This window comes from Salmo salar, chromosome ssa04, assembly GCF_905237065.1.
Source record: "Salmo salar chromosome ssa04, Ssal_v3.1, whole genome shotgun sequence".
Lineage (NCBI taxonomy): Eukaryota > Metazoa > Chordata > Actinopteri > Salmoniformes > Salmonidae > Salmo > Salmo salar.
The window spans coordinates 26,786,768-26,809,588 of NC_059445.1; the positions used below are offsets into that span (position 1 = coordinate 26,786,768).

The 22,821-nt window shown below is 44.0% G+C and overlaps 1 protein-coding gene and 1 non-coding gene across 2 annotated transcripts in view; both read left to right on the forward strand.

The window, feature by feature from the left end:
- The window catches only part of LOC106602757 (catenin alpha-2), a 670,306-nt gene that overhangs the window by 334,423 nt on the left and 313,062 nt on the right, over positions 1–22,821 (forward strand). The gene's annotated exons all lie outside the window — the stretch shown is intronic.
- trnat-ugu (transfer RNA threonine (anticodon UGU)) lies at positions 13,194–13,269 on the forward strand. The gene has a single exon. It is a non-coding gene; the product is annotated as a tRNA-Thr (tRNA).

Genomic DNA, 22,821 nt, shown 5'->3' on the forward strand with positions numbered 1-22,821 from the left:
GAGCGAGCTAAAAAAAGAGAGAGAAAAGTTATCATCATTACTCGACGGCCCCTTGCTCGCCAGGTCTTTTCACCTTGGCACGGCGAGCCCAGACAAAAGAGAGGGATCATAATAAACAGAATGAGAAGTCAGAGAGTCAGGTAATTAATCAATGCTAAAGGCTCCTGTGTGGTTCCTCTGGCTGCTCGTCATAAAAACAAAATGGCACCGCTTGGCAAACTCAGCCGAGGGGAGAAGAATATAAGCCGGAGCCCTCATTACGGTTCTTAAACTTCACTCTTTTATGTCCCTGCTAGCACCGCTCAATTATTTCAGCTAGAGACACCGGGTCTGTCTGGGTCCATTCCAAATGACAACTTATTTCCTACATAGTACACTTCTTTTGACCAGGGCCCGTAGGGCTATGGTCAAAAGTAGTGCACCACACATGGGATGGGGTTCTATTTTGGATGCGGACAATATTGCTGATTGAATTCCACTGGCAGGAGTGAGAGAGAAAGCCCTGTGAGACAAACATACCTACATATTGTAACTACTACATGTGAACCTATTGGGAGTAATGATCTAGGGTTGTATGTTTAGCTTTGCGGGTTTGGATATATCCATTTTGTATCAGATCTGTGTTCAAAAAAGTGATTGGTTTATAGACCTGCAATTGTTCGAGCTCACTTGATTCAATGTAACTAATAGAATAGAAGAGAAGAGCAAACCCTGCCGGCCTGCATGGTAAAGAAAATAAACACTATCTGAACCCAGATCTGGTGTATGAGACTTTTACTGTAATGTGAAACAAACAGAGGCCACGGAATTGCACTGTTTTAACCTGTGGCTTTGATGCATTTGGTTGAGAGCCAACCGAAGATCCACAGCCCGCTCTCTCGTCAAGATGCTGCGGCATAGCTAAACATGTGACTGACAAATACAAATACTGTATTTGCACTCGGTCAACTTTGAGGCCAATGCAGTTTGGCAAGCTCCCGCAAACGAGTACACTGCACCCATCCCCAGTGGCACCATGTGTCAAATCCGTCTCCCCTCATCGCCATGTAGATTTACATTGTGACAGGCCTCCCTCAGGAAGGACGGGTCAGGGTTGATCTCTAACCTGTGGCTTGGTGATTTGGCCCATGATGCAGTTTGACTGGGGCAGCTAATATTGCAGGGGCCTATAGGGCTCTCATCAAACGTTGTGCAGTATGTAGGGAATAGTGCGCCATTTTAGACACACACAATGTCCCTACTAGCATACTACTGAGCCAGAATCCATGCCCAATACATTGCTTCATCGCTAAGTGTCATTCTAGTGTGGATATTGGAACAGAGCTATGGGAGCTTTCCCAGTGTATTGGAACGGAGCTATGTTGGAGCCGACATGGCGAGTCAGTTTCAAGCCTCTCCACTCTCTGCACAGCTCTGTTTGAGCCACTGGCTGTACAGTCTCAGCCAGCTGAGGTGAGAAGCAGCCCGACGATGGTGCCACGCTGCTCCGGACAAATGGAGCTCAGCGGTGTGTGTTTGTTATTATGGGCCTGCAGGTGGCGACGGTGTAGTGTGTGTGTGTGTGTGTGTGTGTGTGTGTGTGTGTGTGTGTGTGTGTGTGTGTGTGTGTGTGTGTGTGTGTGTGTGTGTGTCCATGTGTGTCCGTGTGTGTGTGTCCATGTGTGTGTCCATGTGTGTGTGTGCGCTCATACATTTGAGTATGTGCGCACGCATGCATTTGTCTGTGTATCGAGCTGTAGCCTAAGCCTGGTGTGCATGGCCAGTGAGTGTGTGGAGCCTCCATGGTGATTCACAGTGGCAGCGGTAGAAGCAGCCTTGGCCCGCAGATCGATGGCTCGGCCCCTAGCCCAGTGTCACAAAGCCCTCTCACTCACAATGACTATGTATCAGCCTGATGTCGTGATCATGTAAGCATTTGCTCGCCAGTAAGTGGCTGCCGTTAAACACAGTGTGTTTGTGTGTATCTCTCTGAGGATTTGCGCGTGCGTGCGTGCGTGCGTGTGTACGTGTGTGTGTGTGTGTGCGTGCGCACGCGGTGTGTGTGCGTGCGTGTGTGCACATACACACTTGTGTGCGCAGCTTGCAATTCAATTTTACCGCACACATCATTAACTATGACATTAAAGATAATTTGACGTTTCGACATGACACCCGCTGACAACGCAGCATGGTTTTCACACAGCGACTGTGGCAGGGCATTTCTATTCAAATATGCATGTTCACCCAGAGACAATAGTGTCATGCGCTACTCCATGCTTCCAGACGAGACAGTCTTCTTTTCTCATTGTTCTTTGTCGTAGATCTAGACAGCGTGAAACCTCAGGGTTACTGTCAGAGTGACTGAAAGCACCAGTCACTTTTCAAACACTTTTTAACGGGACCGTTAGAGCAGCGCTAGCTGTGTTTGAAGCTAACAGAGCTAACAGTGATCTGATATGCCTGTCAGCTAGTGCTGCGGCTCACATAAATGGTGGTTGCAGACCCTTTTAGCAATAGAACAGGCTCTGGAAACCACTTTGTGGTTGTTTGGAGTAATGACAGGTGCAGTCACAGTGGTGTAGTGCAATTTGTTTAGGTGAAGGAGCACCCTTTTAAAAAAATTATGTCAATTTCCTCAACGTTTGTAGCGACATGTGCGGCCAATTGAATAATCTATCATTATAGAATGTGCATAAAATGCATCCTCCAATTGCAACGTCTGCCTATCCCCACACATTGTCTCAATAAAATGTTATATTTTGAATACCCTCAAACACCAAGTTAGTTACCTAATTTCAAATATAGGCCATCATCCCTATCGTCGTGAATGATAGTTCTTCACGTTTTTACCGGTGAAACGTCCAAACTGCATCCCCATGCCAATCATTAGGATTGATCTTCAGTTTCATGGGAATATGAATGTAGATCTTCTTGAATTACTGTGTGGTGAGGGAATTAGACCAGATGGTGTTAACAGACTATTAGCCTTCCTTGTATTTTGTTTCAATCTAAGCATAAACCTACCTAGTGGCTCTGTTGACTTTTGGTGCGTGAGAACAGAAATGTGACTATTCAGCTTCAGCTAACCCTCCAAAAAGTAGGAAATGTTTTTGGCTCTTACAGTAACATTATAGACCTACTATACTTTGGTATTATGTTCTGTTGTGTAAAATGCTAAGTCATCATTATGTGATCTTGCGAGACATTGATTCAGCTTTGATCTAACTTTACTAAACAAGCACTGTTGTGAGAAATAATACTTTTCTACTTGTAAAGTGATGAGTAAGACTATTAGGCGTTGGCAGCAGATCTTGATGAGATGCAATTTTTTGGAGAACCTTTTGTGGTGCTGAAAGGACAGCGCCAGGATCCCGCAATAATGTTAACCAACTTGTGGTGCTGAAAGGACAGCGCCAGGATCGCACAATGATGTTAACCAACTTGTGGTGCTGAAGGACAGCTGAAGGATAGCTCTGCCATTCGGCCAGTTCAGGAACAAACAAAAATAATTTTCAGCAGGCCTATAGCCTAATAGGCCTACAACTTTATTGTATAGCTAGTTATAGGCTGTAGCCTTAATGTAACTGTTTGCGAGGATAGCTTTATTGTGAGTAGGTATTTCATTATATTGTGTACCTAACACGCTGTATCATAAATACACTTCGATTTGATTAGCTTGAACACATGGTTACAATATACCCTATTACAGAATAAAAGAAAACAGAGGTGAACTAGCAATTCATATAATGTATTTGCATAGATTAAACATGCTATCAAATTAATTGACCAAGTAGTGAACAGAAATCATTACTACGTAGAATTGCAGGAAATTCAATTTTGAAACAGCCATAAGATCAAGCATTTGGTTTGGTCTATTCATGCCTCTTAATTACATCCAACTTTTCCCAATTCACATTTCCAGTTGCCCACCTGGACGTACCAAACTAGAATGGGACCTGTGTCTCAACCAATAGCCAGTGTAGGCTACATATCCCAAGCAGGGCTACAGCAACTTCCAGAGAGGGTCAGGCTCCTTGGGCTTTGAGGTGACCACTCTGGTTTGGGTGTCCTCGGCAGAACGGTGTCACCGTAACCAAGTGGTCACATATCGTTCTGGGTTCCAATGCGCAAGAGGGGTTCCGTGGAGCTTTATGAACATCAAGGAAGACACATAGTGAATTTAGATCTTTTTTTTTCAACGTTCTGATTGGCCAAAGTGTGGCCAAGCCTCCGACGGGTCTCCACAGTTCACACCCATAGTCTAGTGCTCTTTATCGTTCTTGCAACCGCCCGAGAGAAGACAGGGAAGAAACCACTATTTTCATATCTCTAGGGTACTATGTATATTTAGTTGGTTTATCATTCTATAATTTTTCATGGAATTTTCATGGTAATTAAATATAATTTATGTAGAAGTTATCAGAATACATTTTCCAGAAATAGTTTGTGTATTCTCAAATGTAAAAAAAAAAGTAGGGGAGCGCCGCACCTCCTCGCTCCAGCAGCACTACACCCCTGTCCAAGCATCAGACTACGCTTTCAGGACAGCTAGGTACTCAGTTCTGGTGGAGTGGGGGACTAATTTGAACAAAACGGAAAGCCACACCAGTGCCAAACAATATATTGATACTACCCATACTAGTAAAAGTTTATTTGGATAGTCCATCTGTAGATGCTCTACAAACTATCAAAAGACCAAAAATATGTCGACCCACATGTCTGTTGACTTTCAACAAGTAACTAGCTGTAGTCCATATTTAGGTGTTCTTGTACTGGCTATATTTGGAGAGAAAAAAACTGTTGGGATTGTTATGCAATAGTTCGCATGCTCATATGAATTGTACTTTTAAAACACTGCCACACAAGTGTTCATCCTAATACGGTGAATTTGAACTCTCTGCATTTTGAACACCTTTTTAAAATATTGCCGTGGAACGTCAGCCGTCGTGCTCTCCCACGTCGTGTCCCAGCGAGTCCATTTTATTGACAACCCACGCCGCGTGCCTTTCAAATCTAAAACTCTCGTTGATGTTAAGGAGAGACGTGACTGTCAAACCGTTGATGGTGCTGGGCGTACAATAGGTGTTTTATTTCCGGACCGTCTCGTACACTCGAAGAGCCACATTTAATCGTCTTCATTAACACAGCTGGCCCTGCAGAGATGTCACGGCCCTGCTCAACTCTTAAAGATAAAATGAACGTAATGAACTCGGGTATTGCAACTAAAGCACAGCTAAGCTGACGTATCTCTGCATTGAGTTTTCATCTGTTTTTTTTTAGAAAGTCACTCTGGGAATTTGGGTACGAGTGACAGCTGGGGTGAGGGATAATGTTGCTTAAGGTGAGAGGAGGGTGGGAGGGTGGGGGGGGGGGGGGGGGTGACATGAGCGTTCACAGGTGAGCCCCCCACGCTCTCTGCTCCTTTGGGCTCAAGGGAACTTTGAGGGAGGAAACACATAGCTGCCGGGATGGCAGTTGGTCACGGAGTGCAAAGCAGCTCGCTTGCATGTCATCTGAGGCCACACGTCTAAAGGGGTGTGCAGGTGTTTAAGTCATCCAGTAGGGATTTTGTTTTATTCCACCTTTTCTCATTTCAGTGTTAACCTCTACAGTATAATATTACGACTCCATGTCCACCATAGTGCTCTTATTCCCCCATATCTTTATCTTGATTTTACCTCCGTATCCCTTTTTCCTCCATTACAAGGCCAGTCAGACTTTATTCCTGCATCAAAATGATAAATGAATCATTTGGAAGATGCAGTTTACAGTTTTTTACAATCTTATGGGCATTTTTCAAAACTCTAGACACAAAACTCAAAACGGTCATCACTTGTAACACAGGCAGTCCAATGTTCAAAACATTGCATTGTGCATTCATATCTTTAAAGAAACCTTGCACTTGCAGAATCATTGGTTCAAATAACTCATTTATCATGAAATACAATAGGAACATTAATTTAGATCACCCACACAATATACTGATAGTTTCACTGTGTAGTTGTTCGTTCAATCATTAAATATTTTAGTACAAAATATGTGATACATGTTTCATTATGGTACTACAATAAGTACATCACTGTAAAAGGACTAGTAAAGAGAATACTACAGACACAGTGGAATCATTGAACAAAATCTGAAATGTATTGATGAAATACAATAAAATCACTCATAGGTTTCTTTGAATCAAAGCAAAATTATTTAGCTACAAAAAAAGAAAAAAACTACAGTAAAACATCAACTGCAGTGTTCCTCACCTGGCTTACTGTAAAATGCAAAACAAAGGATTGATTACTGTACTTCTATATTTCCCTCAACCCTGTCTGGTGGATTTGGCCATAGCTTCTCATCCACATCACAATGGATGTTTTCATTAGCCAAACATCTTGGGAAGAATCTTCGGGCAAGGTGAATCCAGGCCTGACACTGGTCTGCCGTGATGTCATTGCATGCGTCATACATGGCCCTGAGAAGGGCGGCTTGTTCGTGAGGGCGCCTATCATATACCTTCCACCTCCATGTGGAGAAAAATTCCTCAATCGGGTTAAGGAAAGGAGAGTATGGGGGTAAGTACAGGGTGGTAAATTGTGGATGGGCCTGAAACCATGCTTGCACCATTTGAGCATGGTGGAACCTGACATTATCCCACACAATGACATAGGTCATGTCATCAGCTCTACAGACCTGATTCAGCCCATCAAGGAAGGTTACATTTGAACAGCGAATCATGTGGCTGCCTGCAACTCAATATATAGAGTATATAGAGTAGAGAGCTTTAGTTGTTGTTCGACCAAACATTAGAACAGGCAACATGCGTAATCTAAGCAACTTTGACCGTGGTATGAATGTTGATGCCACACATGGTGATTCCAGCATCTCAGAAACAGCTGCCTTCCTGAGATATTTATGCACTACAGTCTCTAGAGTTTACAGAGAATGGTGCAATAAACAAAACGCATTCAGTGAGCGGCAGTTCTGTGGGCAAAAACACCTTGTTAAGGAGAGAGGTCAGAGGAGAATTTCCAGACTCATTCAAGCTAACAGAAAGGCCACAAATGCTCAAATAACAGCTGTTTAAAACTAGATAGGTGTACCTAATAAAGTGGCCAATGAGTGTACAGTAATGAAAATCTGAAAACATGGTCTGAAAAAGTGGTACATGGGACCATAGAAACAGTATCTGATAAAGAATGATGATGAAATATTACATCCATAGATAATGTAGTCCAATTGGTCCATGTTCCACTAATGTGGTCTTGTAATCCTGAAACTTTCATACATAAACATGGATATTGTTCATCAGTTCAAAGATTACAATATCATTATAATTCATTTGAAATGTTATACTTTGATTAAGTTGTGTCATTTTGACAGGTATTTTAGTTCAATCATTCTATGTGTCCAAGCAATTGTAAAAAGTGTTAGAGTTTTGAAAAATTAGCATTTTGATCATTGGTTGTGAGTTTTGTGTCTAGAGTTTTGAAAAATGACATCAAGGTTCCGAAATTAGTGCCAAAGTGATTGTAAAAAACTGTAATTAACCGTTCTCCTTAGGGCGTGATGTAAGCCTTCATCTTTGAAATAAAAATGAGTTAGAACTTGGCTAGAAGCTAGATATACCCTATGGTTAGTGTTTAGTTCAGGTAGAACCTAGTTAGAATATAGATAGAAGCATGATATAACTTATGGAGAGAAATTGGTTCCTCCAAGCCTTTTCAAAGCACCACATCTTAGGACAACCACCGATTCAAGTGCTATTCCTTCTTCCCTGATTATAGGGGAGAATGTTCTTCAAGGCCCACTTGCTATAGAAAATGCTTCCCACGGTAACAACAATTAGCCTATCTCTTCAACCTTCAAGGAAGAGCTGCACATGTATTGTTGTTATAAATGACAACAGTGTGTGTGTGTGTGTGTGTGTGTGTGTGTGTGTGTGTGTGTGTGTGTGTGTGTGTGTGTGTGTGTGTGTGTGTGTGTGTGTGTGTGTGTGTGTGTGTGTGTGTGTGTGTGTGTGTGTGTTGTAAAGGGTTGTGTCGGCAGACTCATTCGTGTGTGTGTGTGACGTAGGGATTGGACCAAAACGCAGCGGGAACGTGTAAACTCATCTTATTTTATTAAAGAAGGAAAACAAAAGAAACACGTATACAAAAACAACACTAAACAGTCCCGTCAGGTGCACGAACACAAAACAGGAAATAACTACCCACAAATCCCATAGAAAAAAACACCCCTCTTAAATAGGACCTTCAATTAGAAGCAACGAGGAACAGCTGCTTCCAATTGAAGGTCAACCCAATAAACACCACATAGAAATAGACATACTAGAACTAACATAGAAATAGACTAACAAAGAACATAGTCCAACAAACCCAGAAACACTCTAAACAAACACCCCCTGCCACGCCCTGACCAAACTACAATAACAAACAACCTCTTTTACTGGTCAGGACGTGACAGTGTGTACATGTGCCTTTGCCAACATGATACACACATACCGAAGGTGAGGGGTCAATTCAAATCAAATGTAATTTGTCACATGCCAAGTAAACAACAGGTGTAGACTAACAGTGTAGACTTCCCAACAATGCAGAGAGAAAATCTAACAATTATAGAAATATAATAACAGAAGGAATAAATACAGTCATGGCCAAAAGTTTAGAAAATAACATACATATTGCAGTTTTTACCAACTGCTTACACACATTTTCAAAACTATCTCTCCTTTTTTCAAAACTCTACACACAATTCCCAAAACTGCACACACAAAATGCAAAATGCCTCACATCTCCTTCAAAATGTAACACTGCATTCAAAATGCCATAAACACATGTCAGAATGAAGCATTTGCATCAAATGGCAAACACTGCTTTCATAGTAGTACATTTTTGGATATACCATGTAAACACTGTTGTTCTAAATCTAAAGCTCTTTGGTCTTTCATAGGCTTATATCTACATTTCAATACAATGTTCTACAGTGAAAGTAATCTGCTGAGAGGGGTAACAAGTACACTGTAAACACCAATGCAATGTAGAAACAGAAAATATTTTTTAGGCCAAACATTACTGTTGTATACACTAGTATACAACAAAACCATAAACATATGTAAACCAAAAGTATATTCTTTAGAATACAGTAAAGAACACAATTGTGTGTGTGGGGTCCCGGGGAGGCAGTCCAGGAATTGGTAACGGGGGGGCAGTCACCAGTGCTAAGCTACGCTTTATCTCTTCTCCGGGCTGGGTCTGGCCACAATACTTCGTCCACATCACAAGATACGTTTTCTCTTGCCAAACATCGAGGGAAATATCTCCTAGCATGGCGTATCCAACCTTGGACAGAGGCAACCTCTATGTCCCCACATGCGTCCTCCATTGCCTGGAGAAGCGGCATGCGGGCATAGGGTTGGCGATCATACACTTTCCAGCGCCAGGCTGAGAAGAATTCCTCTATGGGATTTAGAAAAGGTGACTATGGGGGTAGGTACAAAACTACAAATTGTGGATGGGTGGCAAACCAGTTTTGGACCAGAACAGTCCGGTGAAAACTAACATTGTCCCATAAAACCACAAATATAGCAGGCTCCTGATCTGGATCAGGGACAAGCATTGTGTAAATTGCATCCAGAAAAGTGAGCATAGGGCTGGCATTATGATGGAGGACCCCGTTTTGAGTGATGGCAGCACACATAGTTATATTACCCCCACGCTGTCCAGGGACATTGGTAATTGCCCTCTGTCCTATTGTGTGTGTGACCTGGTGAATAAGTGTAGCATTTTGATTGGTTGTGTTTGGAAAAGGAAAGCAAGTCACTTCCTGTTAGATTTTTGTGTTTTAGGTAGAGAATTGTGTGTAGTGTTTTGAAAAAAGTGTTTTATGCAACTGACTACTGAGTCAAAGGCTGTGAAATATGTTAAGGTTTTGTATGTAAGCAGTTGAAAAAAACTGTAATTTCCACAAAGTTTGCTGCTTCAGTGTCTTTAGATATTTTTGTCAGATGTTACTATGGAATGGCTTTTATTGACAATTACATGAAGTTGATGCAAAGAGTCAATATTTGCAGTGTTGACCCTTCTTTTTCAAGACCTCTGCAATCCGCCCTGGCATGCTGTCAATTATCTTCTGGGCCACATCCTGACTGATGGCAGGCCATTCTGCATAATCAATGCTTGGAGTTTGTCAGAATTTGTGGGTTTTTGTTTGTCCACCCGCCTCTTGAGGATTGACCACAAGTTCTCAATGGGATTAAGGTCTGGGGAGTTTCCTGGCCATGGGCCCAAAATATTGATGTTTTGTTCCCCGAGCCACTTAGTTATCAATTTTGCCTTATGGCAAGGTGCTCCATCACGCTGGAAAAGGCATTGTTTGTCACCAAACTGTTTCTGGATGGTTGGGAGAAGTTGCTCTCGGAGGATGTGTTGGTACCATTCTTTATTCATGGCTGTGTTCTTAGGTAAAATTGTGAGTGAGCCCACTCCCTTGGCTGAGAAGCAACCCCACACAAGCTTTTTTCAGGATGCCCCAAATAATAGGAAAGGGGATTCATCAGAGAAAATGACTTTACCCCAGTCCTCAGCAGTCCAATCCCTGTGCCTTTTGCAGAATATCAGTCTCTCTCTGATGTTTTTCCTGGAGAGAAGTGGCTTCTTTGCTGCCCTTCTTGACACTAGGCCATCCTCCAAAAGTCTTCGCCTCACTGTGCATGCAGATGCACTCACACCTGCCTACTGCCATTCCTGAGCAAGCTCTGTACTGGTGGTGCCCCGATCCCACAGCTGAATCAACTTTAGGAGACGGTCCTGGCACTTGCTGGACTTTCTTGGGCGCCCTGAAGCCTTCTTCACAACAATTGAACTGCTCTCCTTGAAGTTCTTGATGATCCGATAAATGGTGGATTTAGGTGCAATCTTACTGGCAGCAATATCCTTGCCTGTGAAGCCTTTTTTTGTGCAAAGCAATGATGACGGCACGTGTTTCCTTGCAGGTAACCATGATTGACAGAGGAGGAACAATGATTCCAAGCACCACCCTGCTTTTGAAGCTTCCAGTCTGTTATTCGAACTCAATCAGCATGACAGAGTGATCTCCAACCTTGTCCTCGTCAACACTCACACCTGTGTTAACCAGAGAATCACTGACATGATGTCAGCTGGTCCTTTTGTGGCAGGGCTGAAATGCAGTGGAAATATTTTTTGTGGATTCAGTTCATTTGCATGGCAAAGAGGGACTTTGAAATTAATTGCAATTCATCTGATCACTCTTCATAACATTCTGGAGTATATGCAAATTGCCATCATACAAACTGAGGCAGCAGACTTTGTGAAAATTCATATTTGTGTCATTCTCAAAACTTTTGGCCACGACTGTACACAATGAGTAATGATAACTTGGCTATATACACGGGGTACCAGTAATTGAGGTAGATGTGTACATATAGGTTGGGTAAAGTGACTATTCAACAGGAACACTAGTGGTATCTTTGTAACAGAGAGAGAGAGAGAGAGAGAGAGAGAGAGAGAGAGTGTGTGTGTGTGTGTGTGTGTGTGTCTTTGCGTTAAGCCGCGAGGCCCCCAGGAGGTCCCCCAGTGACTTCTAAGCATCTGTTCCTGCTCTGCTCTCCTCCATAGCGCCCCGCGACCCGTGTAATAGAGACTCCTGTAATTGTATTTTAATGAAAGGCACACACACACAAAGTTTCACACACACACACACACACACATGCACATACACACACACACACTCCCAAAGCCCAGGGCCAAAGAAACACACACACACACACGCTCCTTGGCCTACTTCGACAGTCTTACCTACTAACTCCACCACAGCTGGCTCGAGACTTAAGTGATATACATTCACTGAATTCACCCTGCCCGCCTCACACACACTCACTCACACACACACTTTTTCACATTTCATCTCTCCTGATAATGCACAACTTTGTTCAAATCAAACGGGAGGTACTGTGTGAACTCACTACTCCGTCAACACACAAATACAGACACAACTTTGAAAACTTCACCAGCCAGAAGCTGAGTCGGGTTGCAGTCAGACAGGCCGACTGTGTTTGTCACAGAGATGTCACAGAGATGAAAAAGATGATTAGAGCGAGACATCCCCTGAGCATGTGTTCCTCGGCTAAGGCCAAAAATATAACAGAGAGAGAGAGAGAGAGAGAGAGAGAGAGAGAGAGAGAGAGAGAGAGAGAGAGAGAGAGAGAGAGAGCGCCCACGAGCCCCAGGACAGCAACACAATTAGACCCAACCAAATCATGACAAAAAGATAATTACTTGACACATTCGAAATAATTAGCAAAGAAAACAGAGCAGACTAGAATGCTGTTTGACCCTAAACAGACAGTGGCAGAATACCTGACTTAAGGACAGCTTTGGCTATGTACAGACTCAGTGAGCATAGCCTTGCTATTGAGAAAGGCCGCTGTAGGCAGACCTGACTCTCAAGAGAAGACAGGCTATGTGCACACTGCCCACAAGATGAGGTGGAAACTGAGCTGCAGTTCCTAACCTCCTGCCAAATGTATGACCATATTAGAGACACATATTTCCCTCAGATTACACAGAACCACAAACAATTTGAAAACAAACCCAATTTTGATAAACTCCCATATCTATTCAGGTGAAATACCACAGTGTACCATCACAGCAGCAAGATTTGTGACCTGTTGCCCCAGGTAAATACAACCCATATTTATGTTTATTTATTTTCCCTTTTGTACTAAACCTTTTAAACATAATATGACATTTGACATGTCTTTATTCTTTTGGAACTTTTGTGAGTGCAATCTTTACTGTTATTTTTTAAATTGTTTTCTTCACTTTAGTTTATTATCTATTTCACTTGCTTTGGCAATGTAAACATGTTTCACGTGCCAATAAAGCCCTTTAATTGAAATTTAATTGAATTGAGAGTGAGAGTGTGATTGAGAGAGAGAGAGAGAGAGAGAGAGAGAGAGAGAGAGAGAGAGAGAGAGAGAGAGAGAGAGAGAGAGAGTGTGTGTGTTTCAATAAAGAACTGAGCAGAGTAGAGAGATTAGTCAGCCTTCATTGGCACATTATGTGCCATTGATATACTGCAGACTGATTTAACTATGCCAACCGCACACAAGTGTTGTTTAAAGGAAGCGTTCAACAGCAACAAAAGTGTGGGCAATGAGTATTGGATAACAGTTTCAGACTAGCTGTAGATTGGCATTCAATGGTCCCGTGTGGCTCAGTTGGTAGAGCATGGTGTTTGTAACACCAGGGTTGTGGGTTCAATTCCCACGGGGGACCAGTATGGGAAGAAAATAAATTATGAAATGTATGCACTACTGTAAGTCGCTCTGGATAGGAGTGTCGACTAAAATGTTAAAATTCATAGTTTTTGTTCCCTGTTGAACGACTCTTATTTTGTACTTTGAGAGATATGTTTTGCCCTTGGTAATCCCAACGCTTTGTGAATTACATTCAATAGCATCGAATATAAATAGACGGCTCTTCTCTGTCTCAGGGCTCGCTAGATAAGCAAGAAGGAGGCAGCTGTCTGTATAAGTTGAAAAATAGTTCTAATTACGTACTGCCGTTAACAGCTTACTACCGAGACTATGAACTCTAAGAGTCCAGAAGTGACCTGAAAGAGCATCCCTTCTCATCACTTCCCCATTTCTCTTACATATCACTTGAAATGTACATATTTTAAGGCCAACTGAAATGCCTAAGTATCCATGATATATTCAAATGTATGCACATATCCAAATGTATCAGGAGTATTGAGGAAGCATCAGTCAAGGAATCACAATGAATTATTCTATTCCTCTCTCATCCCCTTTGTCTAAAAATACAGGGCAACATCCTGTCTTTATGAACACAGCGATAGCCACATAATATACATGCAATATGTAATGTGCATGTATCCTCAGGCCAGGCGAATGGTATAGTACAGCCAGTACAACTTGATTGAAAAGGTTGAACTTCAAAAACATTTATTGAAACGGATTAACTTGAACTTTATTGTCCATACGTTTCGATATACAGTCTAAGAGTTATACCAGACAAGCCCTTGACCATAGACATTGAATGTGTTCATTCCAATACTCCTTCATCTATGCTTATGACTCCTACATCCGTATTCCTTCAAACATCTCTCTTTTCTTTGGACATCTGAATAGGTGCATCCGTCCTAGCGTTCTCTGCTCCCGCTGTCATGCCTCTATGCCCGGCGCCCGAGGCGAATCACCTCATCGGTGACCTTGGAGATGCCTTGTGGCGTTCTCGAGGAGTTAGCACCGTCGGCTTCATTAATTGTTTGGTTGCAGTACAGCATCCGCCTCTGTCAGTGCAGTTCCAGGTCCGTACTATTCTGAATTTAGCTTGTGGGGGTTACTGCGATAGGCGGGATACGAGGTGTGTGAATTGAGTTCGATTTTTTTTCATTCAGAAGTGTACTGGAAATGTTCACGTGGAGAGCCACATGCTAGGTTTTCGAGAACAAAACATATATATTTAGATACAATTTTACACAGAGTGGTTTCTGCAGAAGGCCAATGGAACGTTGATTGTACTGTACACTGTTCCACATGCTGGTTAAAAAAAATTGAAGGATATGAAGTAACTGAATCTCAAAACCACGGCAGCCTTGTGCTCTGAAGTCTAAACAATACACACACGCAGCGCAATGTACAGTACACAAAGTAACCTACTGTACATGGCACAAAACCACATTAGGGAAAACAGAAAACAACTGTGATCACAGTGTATTTAATAACCACTCTCCCTACCAAAGCAATATCCGTTCCTCATCCTTCTCCTTGTAATTCCTCCAGACAGCAGCTTTGGTGCTCACAGGTGTTATCTACTATCACACAGATAAACAGAGCATTGTTGAGATCTGAAGGAGGCAGCCGTGACTTTATCGCGTTTCCGTCAGCTGCTGCAGGTGCGAGCTGAGTGTACTACAGACGTCTCTTAGATGTGGTCTAATGAAAGTCTTTAAAAGTTACGGCGGCATGTAGATTCAGAGTTTGATTTAGCTCATGTTCAGCCTGAGCAGAATGGGCAACCTGTTTCCTACATAGTGCGTTCATGTTGTCCGGAGACCTATGAGCCCTGGTCAGAAGTAGTGCCCTGTGTAGGAAAAAGGGATGCAACTATGGAGGAATCCAAGGTATTTGGCAAAGCTGCCTCAAAGAAATACCTACAGCAAGAAGAGTTTCCTGTTCAAATGAGTCAAAATTGCAGAGCATCGTCTTTAGAGCGTCGTGTGTAATCATCCAGCTCGCATCAAACATGATGAGAGTCACCCTTCTCTCTTGTCGTCTTCACTGAAATAGCATTACCTACCCAATATGGCTGTAACTGTGCCAAATAGGGTCAGCGAGGTCAAATCCGGACGGAGACGTCTTCCAAATTCCTCCTGATAATGTTGCTTTGTGCTTTGCGAGTGTTTCACTCGTGCGCTATAGAAGTAGACCGTTATTGTCCAAAAGCAGACGCTGAGACACACAATTGTAGACTCGTAGAAAAAAATAGTTCCGAAAGGGATCTTCGGCTCTCCCCATAGGATAACCCTTTTGGGTTCCAGGAAGAACTATGTTGGGTTTCATGTTGAACCCTCTGTGGGTTCTACATGTAACTCAAAAGGGTTCTACCTGGAACCAAAACAGTTCTGCATGGAACAAAAAAAAAGGTTATTCAAAGGGTTATCCTATGGGGACAGCCAAAGAACCCTTTAAGGGTTATTTAGGGTTTAGAGATTTTCTAAGAGTACATGTGGCGACCATAAGAATATTTCAACTGCTAAGCTTCTGACTGGTTCGGCTTGGTGCCTTCTATCTCACTTGTTCTTTCTCCCACCTATCTCTATTTGCCTCTCACACACACACACACACACACACACACACACACACACACACACACACACACACACACACACACACACACACACACACACACGGACACAGACACACTGTGGGCACAGCTGGGCTGGGCTCTACCTTAGCGTTCTGTCCCTGTGTCAGGTTAGCCATCAGTAATATTTACCATAACACAGTACTGTACAGTCAGTCCCTCAGCCTGCCTGCTTGCTGTATGTTTCCAGTCCTGAAGGCCAAACATGATTAAACATTCACATTAGCACAGGCTTTACCATGACAGAACAATGTCATGGCAAATGCTATGGAAATTATACTGGGAGAAATCAAATATATGAAAATCAACGCTGTTTAGTGGTAGTAGGAATGTAGGCGCTGTCATATTGCCTTTATTTTTCCTGTGACACAATCTACATATGACTGTGCCTGTCTTTTGGATTATTTCCATTATGAATCATTGCAAATACATGCATTTGAATATTGAGTCACGTCCCAATGAAGGGAGAAGGAATCTTAAAATATTCTTGTTTTGGATCCCTCCAGAATAATCAGCAGTGAGCTGTGGTACTGGTGTTGGACCCTCCTTAATGTTGTCCTATTTGTTCACCGGAATGTATTTGTTCCACAAAGTTTGTTTCCATCTCAAACTCTCCAATCAGCCTGCTGCCACATCTCTGACTCATGCTTAAGCATAAGGAACCCGGGCACAGCTCCCACATATTTTGTCTCCGTTTTGTCTTTCAGCTGATTTATATTCAAGAAAGCCACAGAACGATGTCACCAAAACGAATGGCAACAACAAAAATGGCGGGGAACGGGAAAGTGAGCGAGGGAGCACTACGATATAGGCCCAGAAAAGCTGTGATGATGTTGATGGCATAGGTCATGCACATGGGAGCTGCTCCAGTTCCTAGGGCGGAGCGCCATGACACACTTAACGGCAAAAGCTTCTGTGGCACCACGGTTTAACGGGCGGAAAGAAGGGAAGGAGGAAATGTTTTAAAATAAAAAATCAATAAATAAAACGGAAACGTGAGAGAGCTCCGGCTGTGAGCGGCTGATGAGAAAGAGAGGGTGCCCCCCCCGAGCGGTGTGTTTCCCCAAGCATGACTCACAGCCCCCTCCGTCCCTTGCACTCCCCCTCTCCTCACCTGATGAACGAAGTAAAGCCCACATGCCCTGTCTGTGTTGCAGTCAGTTGCTGCCAGCAGTCTCTGGTTAAGCTTTGTGGGTCTCTGAAAATATTGTTCAGTCTCTATTTTAGCCAGGAAACCGACGACACTTTCGAGTTTATCCCCCAGAAACTTGCTCAAAAGCTATTAATTTGAAGGTCTTGAAAAGTTTCACTTTACCTTTGACTTTAACTTTACCAACTTCTATTCAGAGCCACTGAACATGTTACAATGTGTGCTCAGGGACACCAACATATATAGTTTCAAGACATTTCCTATTATCTGAAACTTGAGTTCTCGACTGTCTGAAATTGCATCCTATTCGATTATATAGTGCACATAAAGCCAAAAGTAGTGCATGATAAAGGGAATAGAGTGACCTCTGGAAGGAGAACCAGAGGGAGGGGGGGGTTTGCCTGCATCTGCCCCAGGGTGAAGGCCCTCTCTGTGGGGACTGGGCAGCATTTTCTCAGCCCCGACCTGACCACCATTAAACCCAATTAACTAAGGCAAACATATTTCATCCTGCACCACAGGGCCTCATATACCCGCTGAGGCTGTTCATACGCGGCCATGCAGCAGATAGCAGCAGTGTGCTAGCTCCCAGCACTAAGCTAATGTGCTAGGCTACGCTAACACGTTTAGCATCTCCAGACCTTCCACGCGTACAAGCCGCTGATGCGCGCCTTTTGGAACGTCTACATTTTAAATCAATTGGATATACACCATCACAATATATCTATTGATTTTAGGCAGGTTTAAAGAAACATTCTGATATGAAGAAAATGTATTTCAGAAGAACGTATTGAGTTGGTCTACTGTATGTTATCCGAGTATGCGGTGTGCCATCGGCTGTAGGCTTGTTCATTTAGCAGACAAGACATGCTTATAAGTCCCGTGCCGTTATTTTACATTATAGGATTTTAGTAAGAAGATTATAATTGAATTCAGCAGAATAAAATAGAAACATGTTTTTCCCCTTCCAGAGCAAAAGTGATCATTTGAAACGGGTCCTATATGCTAGATTTAGAGTTACAGTATTTGGCTACTTTAATTGTGAACTATACAAACCATAGAATGCCTTAGAAGTCAAAATGTGTACGGGCTGCGTGGTGTGACTATAGACTATCGATGATTTGAGGAAGTCGCTAACAAAGCATGTGCTCTGTTCCTTGCCTCAGGCTGCACACGCTGTTCTCTCATCAAGTGATCATATTTTCACCCATCAGACTATTCTTAATTTAATCTTGTGTTCACTAATGTGTAATATTAGTTTCAATTTAGAATGGCTCATTATCAAATGGGCAGGAAAAGGGGCAAGAGAAACGAAGAAATGTCATCCTTTTGCACTCGAATAGGGATTTGAGGCCACTTTCCCCAGCAGTTCATTTCACTCATGTTGGACAGGCTACTCCAGTTGATATTCCACCCCAACTCTGTATGCCGTAGGCTATCCAACCCTGTCACTTCATTTGGGAAACCAAGTGAAATCTGTTTGGGAACATCGACAGTAACATGTTTTCACAGCGAAACATATTTCATTAAGTTGACAGCCCCTCTCTGCACACTGGACAAGGAATGAAGGAGAGGGAGAAAGGGAAAGGAAGATACCTAGTCAGTTGTCCAACTGAATGTATTCAACTGAAATGTGTCTTCCGCATTTAACCCAACCCCTCTGAATCAGAGAGGGGAGGCGATGGAAACACACAGTGGTGAGATATTCTTTTACTAAAGGTAATGTGTCAGCCTATTAATTATGAAAATATTACAAAAATGCCCTAGACTATTCAATCTCAAAAACAAATTCATTATAAATGAAGCTAACTCTGAATTTGTTTCATTTAGGCTAGACCAATTATGTACCAAATATCTTAAATCAGTATTTTGTATGTGTTTCTGCCTTGTGTAATATGCGGTAGGCTATGTATTGTATAATGGCACGATCATTATTTTTATTCATGGTTTTCCTTTTGGGATTAGTCTCTTATATACTGCTCCAAAAAATAAAGGGAACACTTAAACAACACATCCTAGATCTGAATGAAAGAAATAATCTTATTAAATACTTTTTTCTTTACATAGTTGAATGTGCTGACAACAAAATCACAAAAATAATCAATGGAAATCCAATTTATCAACCCATGGAGGTCTGGATTTGGAGTCACACTCAAAATTAAAGTGGAAAACCACACTACAGGCTGATCCAACTTTGATGTAATGTCCTTAAAACAAGTCAAAATGAGGCTCAGTAGTGTGTGTGGCCTCCACTTGCCTGTATGACCTCCCTACAACGCCTGGGCATGCTCCTGATGAGGTGGCGGATGGTCTTCTGAGGGATCTCCTCCCAGACCTGGACTAAAGCATCCGCCAACTCCTGGACAGTCTGTGGTGCAACGTGGCGTTGGTGGATGGAGCGAGACATGATGTCCCAGATGTGCTCAATTGGATTCAGGTCTGGGGAACGGGCGGGCCAGTCCATAGCATCAATGCCTTCCTCTTGCAGGAACTGCTGACACACTCCAGCCACATGAGGTCTAGCATTGTCTTGCATTAGGAGGAACCCAGGGCCAACCGCACCAGCATATGGTCTCACAAGGGGTCTGAGGATCTCATCTCGGTACCTAATGGCACTCAGGCTACCTCTGGCGAGCACATGGAGGGCTGTGCGGCCCCCCAAAGAAATGCCACCCCACACCATGACTGACCCACCGCCAAACCGGTCATGCTGGAGGATGTTGCAGGCAGCAGAATGTTCTCCACGGCGTCTCCAGACTGTCACGTCTGTCACATGTGCTCAGTGTGAACCTGCTTTCATCTGTGAAGAGCACAGGGCGCCAGTGGCGAATTTGCCAATCTTGCTAATTGCCTATAATTTCCACCTGTTGTCTATTCCATTTGCACAACAGCATGTGAAATTTATTGTCAATCAGTGTTGCTTCCTAAGTGGACAGTTTGATTTCACAGAAGTGTGATTGACTTGGAGTTACATTGTGTTGTTTAAGTGTTCCCTTTATTTTTTTGAGCAGTGTATATAGTGCTATGCATATCCTCTAATATGCATATGGGTGTTTTAAATGAATCTCCACCTTAGAAAGCGCTGTCCATTTCCTTGTGTTTGAAACAACATCCACAACGACCATGCCACTCTCTTTCAACCTGTTGTTGAGCTCTGAGCACCAGGCCATTAGAACCTGATGGAGGGACAATAGAGCCCTGAGCACAAGGCCATTAGGACCTGATGGAGGGACAATAGAGCCCTAAGCACCAGGCCATTAGGACCTGATGGAGGGACAATAGAGCCATGAGCACCAGGCCATTAGGACCTGATGGAGGGACAATAGAGCCCTGAGTACCAGGCCATTAGGACCTGATGATTGTTAGCGAGTTGGGTACTACTAACACGTTTTTATAAATTTTAATTTATTTTAACTTTATTTAACTAGACAAGTGTCACGCCCTGACCTTAGAGAGTCTGTTTTATTCTCTATTTGGTTAGGTCAGGGTGTGACTTGGGTGGGCAAATCTATGCTTATATTTCTTTGTTGGCCTAGTATGGTTCCCAATCAGAGGCAGCTGTTTATAGTTGTCTCTAATTGGGGATCATACTTAGGCAGCCCTTTTTCCCACCTGAGATTGTGGGATCTTGTTTTTGGTACTGTGCTGTATGCCCTACTGAACGTTACGTTTTCGTTTGTATTTGTTTTGTTTTCGGTGTTCATTTAATAAATGTAAAATGAACGCCTACCACGCTGCAACTTGGTCCAATGTTTGCGACGAACGTAACAGAAGATCCCACCACAAACAGACCAAGCAGCGTGGAGAGGACACGACAGAAACCCGAGAGGCAGCCCCCCAAATTTTTTGGGAGGGGGGGGCAGATGACGTGGGCATCGGTGCTGAGGGGTGAGTCTGAGACCGAGGAGGAATTCTTGGATCTTTTGAGCGAGGAGTGGTTGGCAGTGGAGAGGGAGGAAAGGGGTTGGAGTCTGGAGCAAGACAGTCGCTTTGAGGAGCGTGTGACCCTTCAGGTACCATGTTTTGTGGAGATACGCAATGTGTCTCCAGTGCGCATCCTCAGCCCGGTGCGTTCTGTGCCAGCTCCTAGCACTTGCCGTGCGAAAGTGAGCATCCAGCCAGGACGGGTTGTGCCAGCTCTACGCTCCAGACCTCCAGTGCGCCTCCACGGCCCAGGATATCCTGCGCCGGCTCTACGCACTGTGTCGCCAGTGCGCCTTCACAGCCCAGTGCGTCCTCGGCCAGCGCCCCGCACTTTCCGGGCAAAAGTGAACATCCAGCCAGGACGGGTTGTGCCAGCTCTACGCTCCAGACCTTCAGTGCGCCTTCATGGCCCAGTATATCCTGTGCCGGCTCCACGCATGAAGCCTCCAGTGATGATCCATGGCCCGAAGCCTCCAGTGATGATCCATGGCATGAAGCCTCCAGTTATGATCCATGGCACGAAGCCTCCAGTGATGATCCATGGCCCGAAGCCTCCAGTGATGATCCATGGCCCGAAGCCTCCAGTGATGATCCATAGCACAAAGCCTCCAGTGATGATCCATGCCCGGAGCCTCAAGTGATGATCCATGGCCCAGAGCCTCCAGTGATGATCCATGGCCCGAAGCCTCCAGTGATAAGCCAAGATCCGGAGTCTCCAGCAACGTTCTGCAGTCCAGAGCCTCCAGCGACGGTCTGCGGTCCACAGCCTCCAGCGACGGTCTGCGGTCCAGAGCCTTCAGCGACGGTCTGCGGTCCAGAGCCTTCAGCGACGGTCTGCGGTCCAGAGTCTCCAGCGATGGTCTGCAGTCCAGAGCCTCCAGCGGGGGTTCCCAGTCCAGAGCCGCCTGTGAGGGTTCCCAGTCCAGATCCTCCAGCGAGAGCTCCCAATCAGGAGCCTCCAGCGAGGGTTCCCAGGCCGGAGCCTCCGGCGACGATCGGTGGTTCGGTTCCTCCAGCAGTGATCTACGGTCCGGAGTCCGCAACGACAATCTACTGTCCGGAGTCAGCGACAACGCACCGGAGCCTCCACCGAGATGAGATGCCCACCTGGACCCTCCCCTATAGGTTCAGGTTTGCGGCCGGAGTCCGCACCTTTGGGGGGGTACTGTCACGCCCTGACCTTAGAGAGTCTGTTTTATTCTCTATTTGGTTGTGACTTGGGTGGGCAAATCTATGTTTATATTTCTTTGTTGGCCTAGTAAGGTTCCCAATCAGAGGCAGCTGTTTATCGTTGTCTCTGATTGGGGATCATACTTAGGCAGCCCTTTTTCCCACCTAAGATTGTGGGATCTTGTTTTTGGTACTGTGCTGTATGCCCTACTGAACGTTACGTTTTCGTTTGTATTTGTTTTGTTTTCGGTGTTCATTTAATACATTTAAAATGTACGCCTACCACGCTGCACCTTGGTCCAATGTTTACGACGAACATAACAAGTCAGTTAAGAACACATTCTTATTTACAATGACGGCCTACACCGGCCACACCCGGATGACACTGGGCCAATTGTGCGCCGCGCTATGGGACTCCCAGTCACGGCCGGTTGTGATCCAGCCTGGATGTCCTGAGTGCATAAGAGGAGATTAGTGTTTCTAAGAGGTCACTTAGAATTTTACTGCCGTCGTGACTCATAACTGCCGGTGTGGCGGTAACACCGTCACCGCAACACCCCTAAGTATCACCTTTTCCCTTCAGCAAAATTATCCATGTTTTCGGGGGGCTCATCGATATCTTAGCGGGTCAGTTACAGCTGGAGTTCAAGGGCACGCAAGACAAACGAGCAAATATGCCTGGCCCTGACGGTTCAT